The following is a 15,230-nucleotide window of genomic DNA, read 5'->3' as shown; positions in this document are numbered from 1 at the left end:
TAAATGCATTTATAATTTTCAACCAGATATTAATCAACTTTTAGTTAACAAAAAAGGACAAGAAGAAAATGTTTAATGTCAAGAGTTAATCTATTTGTTATTGTTAAATACTTTGTTATATAAAGTTTACAAGTAAATGACTTCCATAGAGACAAATCGCTAATATACTATATCATGTGTATATCATATGAATCAATCTTGCCAATCTTGCCAATAAATGCTACTTTGGACTAGGTAGGCAATTGAAAAGTAAACTCCTCTCTCGGCGAACGAAAATCATACTCTACAAGTCACTTATCGTACCCGTCCTGCTATATGGGTCAGAAGCATGGACCTGACAACAGCAGATGAAGCGGTTTTGGGAGTGTTCGAGAGAAAAGTTCTTCGAAAGATTTATGGACCTCTACGCGTTGGCGATGGCGAGTACCGAAGAAGATTTAATGATGAGATGTACGCTGCGCTGGCTAGGCCATGTTATGCGAATGAAAGATGATGCTCCGGCCAAGAAAGTGTTTCTATCGGAACCCGCCTATGGAAGCAGAGGTAGAGGGCGGCCCCCACTCCGTTGGAAGGACCAGGTGGAAAACGATTTAAACTCCCTTGGTGTGACCAATTGGCGCCGGTTGGCGGAGCGAAGGAGCGACTGGCGCGCCTTGTTGGACGGCCATAACTGTTTAGACGGTTAAGCGCCAATTAAGTAAGTAAGTAAGTAAGACCCGGCCTATGAAAAGGTGGCTTATGACTCATAAAAGAAATTGTGAGAAACTGCTGTTAAAGATAAACATTGCATTTCTTCAGTTTCTTAGTAGTTTTCCTTTTGCATTATGAACAGTCATGCCCAAATTGCAAAGCACAAACCAGTTTCTGATCGATATTTTGGCTCCATTGCCATCGAAAAAAATGCTATCAAAAAAATCTGAGGATGCTTCACCAGCCACCAAAGTGGCATCGAAGGAACCAAAGGCTTCATCGTCTTTCATTTGTGCTCTTCTTTCTCTTCATTTTTAGTACACTTCTAAGCAAATTAGGACTTTCTAGTTTTAACCACGTGAAAGAGCGTCTCAAAAACTATCGAAACCAGAAAAAAAATTGCAAAATTTTTTTTTTAGTCATAAGCCACCTTTTCATAGACCGGGTCACATATACCGAATAACTTTGAAAATTAAATGGTATATTAAGTTTGTCAGGAGTCTCAAAATTGTAAGTCCTTAAAGGAGAAGAGATAGGCCCAGCAAAAAGTATAGCAAATTGATCGAGATAGCGGATCTGAATGATTTGTGATGATATAAAAGTTTAGCTCTTTTCCTTGCGCTTTTTTTCAACCATCAAATTTCAACGTACAAGAAGTTAAGATGATTCTTATAGCTTTTCTTCAAACTTTTCAAAGAAATTTAAAAAAAAACTGTATTATTTTGTGCATTTGTTTTTTGTGTCTTTTTCAAATTTTTGCACAACGAGTCTGCTTTGCTGTTTTTTTAGTTTTGCTCAAACAAAGCCCCATTATTCCCTGTCAAAAAAAGAAATGCAAATTTTTGTATTCCTTTTCGCAGCTTTGGGTTCCATCGCCCTTTAGTTTTGAAAGCCCAAAAAACAAAACAAAAATTTCGTTGCCCATTTTAATGTCCATTGTGAATTCATACAAGTGGCGAATGTTTGATAAAAACGTTCACAATATAGTAAACAGCCTCGATCACCTGTTCAATCGCTGTTCGATTACTTAAATAATTTGCTCAATAGTGTTTTTCAAACATTTTTGTAGACGACTGGTATATTGCATTATTTACATATTTTAAAATGTTTGCATAACTGGCTGCTCAAATTCAATCAATTAACTTGATTTTAGAAATGAATATTAATATCTAGTCTGATTTTCTGTATACACATTTAAAAGAAAAGCTGATTTGAAACACAAATGTGCAATTCATGGCACTTCAATTTAATAACAGCGAGCAAAAAAACAAAGCTTTCTTCCATACTCTGGCCATTCGCGACAGCCGTTCTCCCTGTCAGCTATTATCTGACAGGTAGGTATGGCAATGGAGGAATAGAAAGATTTTTCACTTGTATGAGTTCACAATGGAAATGTCTTACCAACGACATTCAGTATCACTGGTGTTACCCTTAAATCCCTACATGAAATCAAGGACATATGTGACTCTAAGGCTCCTCTTTTTCGTTCAATAACCATAATAATTACATTACCTCCAGTGCATATGCCTCTCTGGGTATCCTAAGGCTCAATAGCGTAAACTATGTGCAGAGTGCTCATATTTGCATGCTCTCTAATTCAATTATGATTGATTTTTCGTTTTCAAAATCTATCTTAACTCTGTTTTGTGGTAAACTTTTAGAAGTTTTTTCTCTTAAAATTTAAGCTTTTACTTAAATGAAGAAATTTGATTTAAAAAAAACTGCCAGCACCGTTTTTCTGTTCATTGCTGTATATAAAAATAGAGATACTGAATAACCTTCAAGTCGAGAACAATTCCCCAGCAAACACAGTTTCTAATGTTAGAGAAATATTGTAGTTTTACATGAGAATTCTAATGTAGTTCTCTAATGCATTTCGAATCGAAAACTAGGTTAGAGAACTCGATTAGAATTCGACTGTGAAACGATTCGAATAATACTAGAAATGCGATGTTATGATTATTGTCACAGTTATCGATTATTCGCACGACATGATATTGTAAGCTGAGAAATAAGTTTTTTTATTTATAATAATAAATACTAGTAAGTGAAAATGAATCCAAGAAAGTTAAAAAGGGAAAGCGAGCCAATTATTGAAGGGCTATTTGAATGGCATGAAGAAAACGCTTCCTCATCCGTACCTCAAACCAATGCCGAGCTCAATCCTGAGGAAATAAGTGGAAGCGAAAATCCCAACACATTAACTAGTACTGAAAACTGTCAAGCATACGATAGAATTTTGAATTATTTTTATTTTATTATAATTTATAAGCTTATGACCAAATAAAAGTATCTGATATAATGAAAGAATGAAAATTTCGCTGATTTTAAATAACTGAACTAAATTGCGCATCACTTAAAAATTTTCATTAGAAACCCATTAGCAATCGACGTTAGAATGCGATTGGAATTCTAACCCTTTTCTCGATATCGAGAACGAAGTCCCCTTTTTGTCGAGAATGCTATAATTCGCGACAGTTTCGCAAATCGTCCTCTAACCTTCTAACTTAGAGAAATACATTAGAATTCGATTCATCTTCTAATCGTTTTCTAACCTAAATGTTTGTTGGGTCTGATTAGATACAATAATTCTCAGATTGATTTGGGTATGGACTTGGTCGTTGGCATTTATAAACAAAAAATGCTTATGATTTTCCGGTCAAACTGAATGGATTCTATTTCAGCCTCTAGCCTTAGCCTTATCAGAAATGTGATCATGATATTAAGATATTATTTTATAGCCAAGAGTTTATGGGGTGAGTTCCCAGCGGCGGAAGTGTGCATTACGAAATCCAATACTTCTCAAACACTTCAAATGCAGCTTACCTTCCATAATCAATTACAATCAATGTTACTTTTGCATAAGCATGGCCGCTTTGTGAACAGAACTGATTACTTACATCATTACTGATACATCATTACGATACACGCTTTCTAAAGGGTAAGGAACCTTATAATACAGCGACTATACCAATTCATGTACTTGTAATCGAAGTAATAGTCAACACATTGCAGTGTACATTTATGCAATTGTAATCGGCAGTGTGGGTAGAGCACCCACAGAATGATAGACAATTCTGAAGTGGTAAGTGCTCTTGGGACAGAATCACTGTACAACTTGGTGTACAATCCAAAGGCAGGGAACAGCAACGTAAATTATGTATTTTCATTTATACCATTTTTAAACTCAGTTGAGCAGAGCTCACAGAGTATATTAAGTTTGATTGGATAACGGTTGGTTGTACATATATAAAGGAATCGAGATAGATATAGACTTCCATATATCAAAATAATCAGGATCGAAAAAAAAATTGATTGAGCCATGTCCGTCCGTCCGTCCGTCCATTAACACGATAACTTGAGTAAATTTTGAGGTATCTTGATGAAATTTGGTATGTAGGTTCCTGAGCACTCATCTCAGATCGCTATTTAAAATGAACGATATCGGACTATAACCACGCCCACTTTTTCGATATCGAAAATTTCGAAAAACCGAAAAAGTGCGATAAGTCATTACAAAAGACAGCTAAAGCGACAAAACTTGGTAGATGAGTTGAACTTATGACGCAGAATAGAAAATTAGTAAAATTTTGGACAACGGGCGTGGCACCGCCCACTTTTAAAAGAAGGTAATTTAAAACTTTTGCAAGCTGTAATTTGGCAGTCGTTGAAGATATCATGATGAAATTTGGCAGGAACGTTACTCCTTTTACTATGCGTACGCTTAATAAAAATTAGCAAAATCGGAGAAGGACCACGCCCACTTTAAAAAAAAATTTTTTTTTAAAGTAAAATTTTAACAAAAAATTTAATATCTTTACAGTATATAAGTAAATTATGTCAACATTCAACTCCAGTAATGATATGGTGCAACAAAATACAAAAATAAAAGAAAATTTCAAAATGGGCGTGGCTCCGCCATTTTTCGTTTAATTTGTCTAGGATACTTTTAACGCCAAAGGTCTAACAAAAATTAACCAATCCTTTTGAAATTTGGTAGGGGCATAGATTTTATGACGTTAAATGTTTTCTGTGAAAAGGGGCGGAATCGGTTGATGCCGCGCCCAGTTTTTATACACAGTCGTCCGTCTGTCCTTCCGCTCGGCCGATAACACGATAACTTGAGCAAAAATCGATATACCTTTACTAAACTCAGTTCACGTACTTATATGAACTCAATTTATCTTGGTATGAAAAATGAACGAAATCCGACTATGACCACGCCCACTTTTTCGATATCGAAAATTACGAAAAATGAAAAAAAAATGCCATAATTCTATACCAAATATGAAAAAAGGGATGAAACATGGTAATGTAATTGGATTGTTTTATTGACGCGAAGATAACTTTAGAAAAAACTTTATAAAATGGTTGTGACACCTACCATATTAAGTAGAAGAAAATGAAAAAGTTCTGCAGGGCGAAATAAAAAACCCTTAAAATCTTGGCAGGTATTATATATATAAATAAATTAGCGGTATCCAACAGATGATGTTCCGGGTCACCCTGGTCCACATTTTGGTCGATATCTGGAAAACGCCTTCACACCACTCCCTTTTAAAACTCTCATTAATACCTTTAGTTTGATACCCATATCGTACAAACTCATTCTAGAGTCACCCCTGGTCCACCTTTATGGCGATATCTCGAAAAGGCTTCCACCTATAGAACTAAGCCCCACGCCCTTTTAAAATACTCATTAACACCTTTCATTTGATACCCATATTGCACAAACGAATTCTAGAGTCACCCCTGGCCCACCTTTATGGCAATATCTCGAAACGGCGTCCACCTATGGAACTAAGGATTACTCCCTTTTAAAATACTCATTAACACCTTTCATTTGATACCCATAACGTACAAACAAATTCTAGGGTCACCCCTGGTCCACCTTTATGGCGATATCTCGAAACGGCGTCCACCTATGGAACTAAGGATTACTCCCTTTTAAAATACTCATTAACACCTTTCATTTGATACCCATATCGTACAAACGCATTCTAGAGTCACCCCTGGCCCACCTTTACGGCGATATTTCGAAACGGCGTCCACCTATAGAACTAAGGCCCACTCCCTTTTAAAATACCCATTAACACCATTCGTTTGATGCCCATATTGTACAAACAAATTCTAGGGTCACCCCTGGTCCATCTTTGTGGCTATATCTCGAAACGGCGTCCACCTATGGAACTAAGGATTACTCCCTTTTAAAATACTCATTAACACCTTTCATTTGATACCCATAACGTACAAACGAATTCTAGAGTCAACCCTGATCCACCTTTATGGCTATATCCCTAAATGGCGTCCACCTATAGAACTATGACACACTCCCTCATAAAATACTCTTTAATGCCTTTCATTTGATACACATGTCATACAAACACATTCCAGGGTTTCCCTCGGTTCATTTTCCTACATGGTTATTTTCCCTTATTTTGTCACCATAGCTCTCAACTGAGTATGTAATGTTCGGTTACACCCGAACTTAACCTTCCTTACTTGTTAAAATGTTTATTTAATTATTTTAGAAATTAACAAATTTATGTGTAATATTTCACCAAAATATAAAGTAGCAACTACAATTTCATACTAGATATTATGCATACACATACATATGGGGGGCATCCACATACACCTAAGACAATAGCAGGATAATTTTTATAATCAAGTGCAAAAGTATTTGACAAAAAGCTCTCTGATAGCTCCGTTACCATTCAACCTTTGGTGACTAAGTAAATTCGCATATATTACCTACAAATTTCCAGCGCTTCGAGTGCTGACCCTTCAATGGGATACGTGTCTTGTCATTGTTATATAATAGAATAAAAACGATGTAAAGCACAAAAACAAAAAAATATTAATTAGGATGTGAAAAAACTAAAATATACACAAAATTTATTTACCATAATATAAATTCATTTGAGCTCGACTTTGAGTTCACCTTATTGTTTTGACATTGGCTTAGGTTTGAAATATTTCACCATAAATTCGAAAAAGCCCCAATTAGCCGTCTGCTTAATTTGGTATGTAGCTCGTACCGACCTGAACAGATGAAAGACGCCCAATGTGACTTTACTTGTCTACGTTCAAAACAACACACCCACTACAAACCAGGGGTGGTGTCGTCTGCATATAAATAAATTAGTGCATAAAGATAGCACCAGATTTGGTAAAAACTGACAAATGGTAAAAAAATTAGTTCATTTGGAAAATTATCAAAGTGTTTTTAAGTTTTCATATTTGATATAATATCCGAAAAGAAACAGAGAATCAGTTTATAACCGACAAAGTTATAGGCTCGTGAGGGTCCAAATGTACGAAAAACTGATTTTTACCTGTAAATCACGATTTTGTAGAACTCCGGGGAAATCTTGTATGCAGTCATTCTTAGATCTTCCAGATCTACTAGAAAAATGGTATCACCAAAAATTTGTTTGGTATAACACAGTGTAATTAATAATAAGATGATGACGGGTTGGCGTGATCACCCCCGTTTATTTAAAAAGGGAATAAAACCGGTCGTGTACAGAATAAGTGTTCTTACTAAAAGCGTTTTACTATAAAATAAGCAAATATGTGACAAGCATTTTTATTATGAATAAAAATTATTAAAAAACAAGTAAGGAAGGTTAAGTTCGGGTGTAACCAAACATTACATACTCAGCTGAGAGCTTTGGAGACAAAATAAGGGAAAATCACCATTTAGCAAAATGAACCTAGGGTAACCCTAGAATGTGTTTGTATGACATGGGTTCCAAATGGAAGGTATTAAAGAGTATTTTAAGGGACTACGCCATAATTCTATAGGTGGACGCAAATACAGGATATCGCCATAAAGGTGGACCAGGGGTGACTCTGGAATGTGTGTTGTACGATATGGGTATCGAATGAAAGATGTTAATGAGTATTTTAAGAGGGTGTGGGCCTTAGTTATATAGGGGGACGCGTTTTCGAGATATCGCCATAAAAGCGGACCAGAGGTGACTCTAGAATGTGTTTGTATGCGCTTTTGTTTTCGCCCTGCAGAAATTTTTCATTTTCTTGTTCTTAATATCACCTACCATATCAGCCCATTTTACAAAGTTTTTTCTAAAGTGATTTTGCGTCAATAAACCAATCCAATTACCATGTTTTATTTCTTTTTTCATATTTGGTACAGAATTATGGCATTTTTTCATTATTCGTAATTTTCGATATCGAAAAATTGGGCGTTGTCATAGTCAGATTTCGGTCATTTTTTATACCAAGATAAAGTGAGTTCAGATAAGTACGTGAACTAAGTGAAGTAAAGATATATCGATTTTTGCTCAAGTTATCGTATTAATGGCCGAGCGGAAGGACAGACGGTCGACTGTGTATAAAAACTGGGCGTGGCTTCAACCGATTTCGCCCATTTTCACAGAAAACAGTTATCGTCATAGAATCTATGCACCTACCAAATTTCGCAAGGATTGGTAAATTTTTGTTCGACTTATGGCCATAAAAGTATTCTAGACGAATTAAATGAAAAAGGGCGGGGCCGCGCCCATTTTGAAATTGTCTTTTATTTTTGTATTTTGTGCACCATATCATTACTGGAGTTGAATGTTGACATAATTTACTTATATACTGTAAAGATATTAAATATTTTGTTAAAATTTGAATTTAAAAAGAAATTGTTTTAAAAGTTGGCGTGTTCGTCATCCGATTTTGCTAATTTTTATTTAGCACATACATAGTAATAGGAATAACGTGCCCACCAAATTTCATTATGATAATTCAACGACTGCCAAATTACAGCTTGCAAAACTTTTAAATTACCTTCTTTTAAAAGTGGGCGGTGCCACGCCAATTGTCTAAAATTTTATTAATTTTCTATTTTGCGTCATAAGGTCAACGCACCTACCAAGTTTCATCGCTTTATCCGTCTTCGGTAATGAATTATCGCATTTTTTCGGTTTTTCGAAATTTTCCATATCGAAAAAGTGGGCGTGGTTGTAGTCCCATTCGTTCATTTTAAATAGCAATCTGAGATGAGCGCCCAGGAACCTACATTCCAAATTTCATCAAGATACCTCAAAATTTACTCAAGTTATGGTGTTTACGGACGGACGGACGGACATGGTTAAATGAATTTCTTTTTCTTGTGAGCTTTGCTCAGCTGATTTTATATAATTGAATCGAAATTCTAAGAACTTTAATTATTCATTCAAATGATAGATATTAATAGCAAAAGCGGTTATTTGCTTATTTTGAAACAAAACAGCCCAAGGCAAATTACATATTGTTTTTTACATGCATACATATATATGCAAAGAAAATATGCAAATATGCGATTTTAACTTCCATTACATAAAATGAAGAAATCATAACAAAAATGCTATATTGATGTATGTAAATGTACAAAAAAAGTTAAATATCTACATAACTAATAAATTATACAATTTCCGCTCTGTGGTGATTTTCTCACACAACTTTTTTTTTATTTCAAGGGGCATTTTAACACAAAAATAATAAAGTACTTAGTATCAGCTACAAGCAGTTTTGGAACACTAATCTAAATAAAATCCGGAATATTTTAAAAAACAATAATTATCCGCACACCCTAGTACAAAATATAATCCAACAAAAGGTAGCGCAAATAGAGAATAGAACTACCAGAATCCCAACAACAAACACTACAAACCAGCCAAAAAAGTTTTTCAGCGTAACTTATATACCGAAACTAACAGAGAACTTCGGCTCTGAAATAACACACAACAACAACATATGCTTTGCTTACAAATCCAATCGCACCCTGCAAGCGTGTTGACAAAAACATCCCACATTTACAACAAAACAATATCGTTTACCAAATAGAATGCAAAGGAAATGATAAAGAAAAATTTAACAAAATATATATAGGTACAACTAAACGTACTCTAGGTGTTCGGCTCAAAGAGCATGAGTCGGACATTAACAAAAAGAAAAACAAAACAGCTCTCACAGCACGCTAGCGAAAGCGGCTATTCAGCTGATCTGTGCAATGCGAAAATATTGGATAAAGAAACGAGGGATAAAGTGCGATTCACAACAGAAAGCCTACGTATTCTACAAATGAGAAACAGGACTGTCAACAGAAAAGAAGACACAGCTGACATCTCCACCACATACCTGTTATGCTTATAATCCATTATTTACGTTTTCTCTTTTTTGTACATATATGCCTACGTACTAACAAACGAATGTAGACGAATCCAAGTTGTTTTTTGACAAGTGTACTGCCAACATCAAGTACTATATTTATTTATCTATTTAATTTAACTTTTTTACTATACATTGCACAATGTATACAATTTGTAGTAAACAATCTTATTATTTTGACGCCTTGATGTAGCTAGTGCTACACATGTTTTAAATATGTAAGTGTTAATAATTGTATCCAACAAATTTTCATCGTTGTACCTAATTTTAAATTTTATTTTCATGTTTTCATTGTTGTTGTTTGTGCTAAAAATTGCTAAATAAAATATGTAAATTCAGTTTTCGCTCCTGAAGAAGCTAAGGTGCTTAGCGAAACGTTGAGCCGAAATAGTGGAGTTTTCATTTACTTTGCACTAAAGCAAATTTGTGGTCAAAAATAGCCTATTTATTTACATAATAGTTTGTTTTCGTTTCTGTGACAAAATGACAAATTTATTGCTTCGAGTCGATTATGTGATGCTGAAATGTGGGCGAGCCAAGTGTTAAATGGCACACAGATAGGCATATACATACCAACATATACATAAGATATTGTTTAAGTATAATCTTTATACTGGTTGCATAATATAGAAATTGGGACGAGCGCTGGCAAAATGGGGTATGATTTTATAACATCGAATATGAGAGTTCCGTTTTTGTTTTGTACGATGTGGAGTAATATGGTGGATTGCAAATGGGACGGAAAAGGAATTATTACATAAATTACATACTAAGAATAATATGAAGCAATTCCTGTGAAGGTGGCATTAGTCAATTCATACGGTACAATGTCAGTGGGTATTAACATGTATTTGGACGTGACTATCTGTAGTTCAAATGCTGTGGCTAAAGCTAAAATATAATTAACTTGTGCGAGCAAAAATAGGTTGAGATGGGTTCTCTTAAGGCCTTATTCTGTAAATCGATACTAATGGCAATGCCATTCGAAAGCTGTCAAGTTATATAACTTTTTTTTTCAAGGAATGGCCTAAAATCTAAGGGTTTTAAAGTCTAAAAAACTAAACTCGCAATAATCGTTTATCTTGAAATGGTGGCAAGAACAATTTTGAAGAAGTTGCGAAATGAACATGCACAGTTACTAAATGGCAACAAAAAAAAAATCAAAATGTCCGGAGATAAACATTAAATGAGCAGTAAATAGACACAAAATGGTCTCTTAATTAACCGTGAAATAAATTTTAAGAATATTCTGAAGGGTAAGAAATAGTCCTCTTAGAATCGTGAAAATAATTTGGGAATTGTTTTAAAAAATATCCCTACAAAAATCTCAAAGTGGTCTCAAAATGGCCCAACAAGTACTTTCAGTGCTATAATAGCTGTGTTTTTTTTTACATCTATACATCTATATGCATATACGCCTAAACTTTATATGGACTGCTAAGCGTTAAACGTTATCTACTCTTCTGAAATTGCTACGCATTATACTCAGATGTAACTATGTGTCTATGTTTCACCTCTACATGACCTCAAGGTATTACCTCTACAAATGGTGCATGTCCACATTCACCGCAACCGATTCAGCTATAGGTTATACACTATGGCCACCAGAGGTGTGTGTCTCCGATTTTCGATACAGCATGTTCTGTACCCCCAGATGGGTCTCCTAAACATTATCTAAGTGAGGATAATCGTTTTTTTACCCGGAAACGTAGACATATATACGTATAAAAAACACGGCTATTGTAATAGTTCAACATTATATTAAATTAGCCCTTATTTTAAACGAAATTCTTATTAAAATAGTTCAAACCCGGCCCCGAGGTAGGCCCGAGAAAAAAGCAATCAGCAAATGCCTCGGAAATGTGGCCAGATACAATACCAAAAGGTTTCAAATGATCCTTTAAAAATCCCAAAAAGGCCAGTTATCACAAAAATAATCTCAAAACTATTTGGCGGCCACCGTGGTGTGATGGTAGCGTGCTCCGCCTACCGCACCGTATGCCCTGGGTTCACACCCCGGGCAAAGCAACATCAAAATTTTAGAAATAAGGTTTTTCAATTAGAAGAAAATTTTTCTAAGCGGGGTCGCCCCTCGGAAGTGTTAGGCAAGTGCTCCGGGTGTATTTCTGCCATGAAAATCTCTCAGTGAAAACTCATCTGCCTTGCAGATGCCGTTCGGAGTCGGCATAAAACATGTAGGTCCCGTCCGGCCAATTTGTAGGGAAAAGCAAGAAGAGCACGACGCAAATTGGATGAGAAGCTCGGCCTTAGATCTCTTCGGAGATTATTGCGCCTTACATTTATATTTTTTTTTAATCCCGGACAGGTTCCGAAATATTCCCATACGCTCACGAAAACAATACCAGAGATAATTCGAGCTGATATTGAAATGGTCACGAAATAATCTCGAAATTACCCCGAAAAGAAATCTTTCGTTATTTCGAAAACAATCCCGAACGTGGGCGGAAATTGTCTATTGTTCGGAAGCAAACCCGAAGCTCTCCAGTGATAAACCCCATATAATGCCGATAATAAATTCCGAAATTATGCTGAAATGATCTCAAATACTGTTCCGACACTATCTTGACCCGAAAACATTTCCATAATTATCTCTGAAGCTCTGCTGAAGACATCAACGAAATGGTCCATAAAACATATCGAAATGTTCCTGGAATAATTATGGGAAAGTTCATTTTGCAGAACATACAATCTAAAATTGCGTAAGAGTGTAAGCAATCCCCGGAAGTAGTTCGGCACCCCTACATCTGTATTGGGTTCCCTGATCATATAAGAAAAGATGGCAATGAAAAATCGCATAAGAGGGGCACACCCCTCGAAGCCTGTACCGTAGCCTCTCAATCAAATTAGGCGTAATAAAAAGAGGGAAGAGCAGGAAAGACGTGGAACCAGCACCGACCTGCAAAATTACGAAGATTATGTGAGGGTCTAACGACCTTGGACTCATAAAGTTACTTTTATAACTAGAAAGAGAAACTGTATGCTGGTAATGGGAATTCTGATTCGATATCAGATGCAGAATGCATGAGCACGTGCTTGTGTCCTATGTCCGCAAGCCTAGGGCTCCAGCTTTTATTAGTGACACAGTTATCATATCTAAAGGCAAGAATGATAAATGTTAGAAATTTGTTGGTATACGCAAAAAGGATGGAGTTATTTTAGAACACAGGCGCTGGTGTTTGGATTTTTAACCTTGGAAGTCAAGCAAATTCCTGGTATCACTATGAACACATTCACACATTCCTCACGGATCGGCCAATTCCACCTAACCTAGTTCCGAAATGGTACCTAATGGTACAGTCCCAAATCAATCCTGCAAAAACTGGATTGACCCAGAAATAAACCCAAAATAGTCCTGTAGTAGTTTCAATATAATCTCGAAAATAATTCTAATTAAATTACTAACTCCAATGCTTAATTTTTCAAAATTGCATAGAGGTCTAACCATCTCTATGACCAAGGTAACATAATATTATTGGTCTAGTTCGGAGGTACACAATACCAGCAGAGCTTCGAATACAAACGCAGTATTTTTTGTAGTGTATGTGTGTACAAGGACAATAGTGAAATAAATATTTGACACAGAACTTTCGCATAAGATGTTCACTGCTTGAAGTTCAAGCGAACATTGATTCACTGTTTGCTCTGCTGAATATCAAATTCTCAAACGACATGTAGGTTAAGGCCGAATAGATATCCGATTTTCTTCTGGCCACCGCTGATCGAGGTGTATTAGATACGGAACTAACCCGATTTCAAAACTCTTTTCTGGGAACTGCCTTAAGAGAGCGGGAGGGTTAAAGCTATAACGACTTAAAATATCTAAAAAGTTGATATTCCCAGGGAATAGCTTTCAATAAAATAAAGCTGGCTAAATTATATGATTAAATGATGTATGCCCTACTATATTTATTAAACTAGTTATCAATTTTCTTGAGTACACTCATAAAACCTCATTACGAGTAAATCAGTTGAACTAATATTTTGTTGTTTGGCGCTTCATTAAATTATCTGCGTGATTTTTCCCTTTCAATTTTTCATTGTTTTAACTGCTCTCTTTTATTGCATACAAACAAAGTGGGTCTAAGCCAACAGTCATGTTAAGCGCATTAAAACGCTATTAACGGTAGTTTCATCAAAGTTTACACCTTGGATTGACCATTGGGCATATGTTCGTGTTGTGAAGCGTGAAGTGCAAACATTTACATATTTTTCTTTAGGTGGTACAATTTTTAGATGCAGACTTGGCTTTTAAAATATTCGTTTTTATTTGTACGTATGCATTTGTTCAAATGTGTGTATGTAGTTGTGTGTGCAGTTATATTTTTGAACTGCTTGTTAGCTAACAATCGCACATATTTGCTTTCATATATTTCATTGCACCGTGTTGTTATTCAAAAACTGCTAATTGGCATTTCGAAATTGTAACAGTAAAGCAAATAAAAAATTAAATGATAAAAGTGGTATGCAATTATCAAAACATATTACAAACAAAGTTAGGGGCCCTAAGTTAGCATTTTTCAGGAGGAAGTTGTTGAAGGGATTACGTTGAACTGGCCGGACCATGAGGACCTCACATAGAATGACTGAGTCCGTAGTGTTTTGTTAATGGGGTACATAATCTTAGACCAATTTAATCGCAAAATTACTTGAAAAACTTGAAGCGAGCCTAAAAATCATATCCACACCAATAGGAATAAACTACATAAAAGGGGCGTGGCACCTCCAATACAAATGGAATCTTTGGTACTGCATACCTTTGAAGGTATACATGCCAGAACATTGAAATTCAATGAGGAGTTATATGAGGTCAATCCCTAACACCACCAAGAAAATGCGGGATTTGGAGAAAGGGGGCGTGGCACCTCCCATACAAATGGAATCTTTAGTAATGCATAACTTTGAAGGTATACATGCCAGAACATTGAAATTCAGTAAGGAGTTATATGAGGTCAATCCCTAACACCTCCAAGAAAATGCGGAATTGGGAAAAAGGGGGCGTGGAACCTCCCATTTAAATGGAATCTTTGGTACTGCATAACTTTGAAGGTATACATGCCAGAACATTGAAATTCAGTAAGGAGTTATTTGAGGTCAATCCTTAACACCACCAAGAAAATATGGAATTGGGAAAAAGGGGGCGTGGCACCTCCCATACAAATGGAATCTTTAGTAATGCATAACTTTGAAGGTATACATGCCAGAACATTGAAATTCAGTAAGGAGTTATTTGAGGTCAATCCTTAACACCACCAAGAAAATATGGAATTGGGAAAAAGGGGGCGTGGCACCTCCCATACAAATGGAATATATTATACTGCATATATCTGGATGTCGTAATGGTAGGATAATTAAAA

General features: G+C 35.7%; 1 protein-coding gene across 10 annotated transcripts in view; it reads left to right on the top strand.

Annotated features, from left to right (window-relative positions):
• Positions 1 to 15,230, top strand: part of LOC137244680 (uncharacterized) — a 416,557-nt gene that overhangs the window by 40,652 nt on the left and 360,675 nt on the right. The window contains exon 1 of one of the 10 annotated variants that reach the window (XM_067774047.1): positions 3,476 to 3,631. The exons of the other annotated variants lie outside the window; for them this stretch is intronic. The gene's annotated coding sequence lies outside the window, so the exon portion shown is untranslated. Of the gene's footprint in view, positions 1 to 3,475; positions 3,632 to 15,230 lie in introns of those variants that run through there. 10 annotated transcript variants of the gene reach the window in all.

The sequence above is a fragment of the Eurosta solidaginis genome, chromosome 3 (assembly GCF_040869045.1).
Source record: "Eurosta solidaginis isolate ZX-2024a chromosome 3, ASM4086904v1, whole genome shotgun sequence".
In the NCBI taxonomy this organism is placed as follows: Eukaryota; Metazoa; Arthropoda; class Insecta; order Diptera; family Tephritidae; genus Eurosta; species Eurosta solidaginis.
This window is presented reverse-complemented; position numbering and strand designations above follow the sequence as displayed.